The sequence below is a fragment of the Arachis duranensis genome, chromosome 4 (assembly GCF_000817695.3).
Source record: "Arachis duranensis cultivar V14167 chromosome 4, aradu.V14167.gnm2.J7QH, whole genome shotgun sequence".
Classification (NCBI taxonomy): domain Eukaryota; kingdom Viridiplantae; phylum Streptophyta; class Magnoliopsida; order Fabales; family Fabaceae; genus Arachis; species Arachis duranensis.
The window spans coordinates 107,634,173-107,634,573 of NC_029775.3; positions in this window are offsets into that span (position 1 = coordinate 107,634,173).

A 401-nucleotide genomic window follows, 5' to 3' on the forward strand; every position below is an offset into this window, starting at 1 on the left:
AAGAGAAGCCTCAGCTCGTGGATTAATCAAGCTCAGCCCAAGCATATACCAAGTGGGCCCCGGAAGTGGATTTATACATCAATTACTTACTCATGTAAACCCTAGTAGCTAGTCTAGTATAAATAAGATAAGTTACTATTGTATTAGACATCTTTTGACAGTTTAATCTCTTGAATATTCGGTCACTTGATCATGGAGAGGGCTGGCCATTCGGCCATGCCTGAACCTCTTTCACTTATGTATCTTCAACGGTGGAGTTTCTGCACACCATAGATTAAGGGTGTGGAGCTCTGTTGTACCTCAAGTATTAATGCAATTCTATTATCTTTTATTCAATTCTCTTTTATTCTTATTCCAAGATATTCATTCGTACCCAAGAACATGATGAATGTGATGATAAG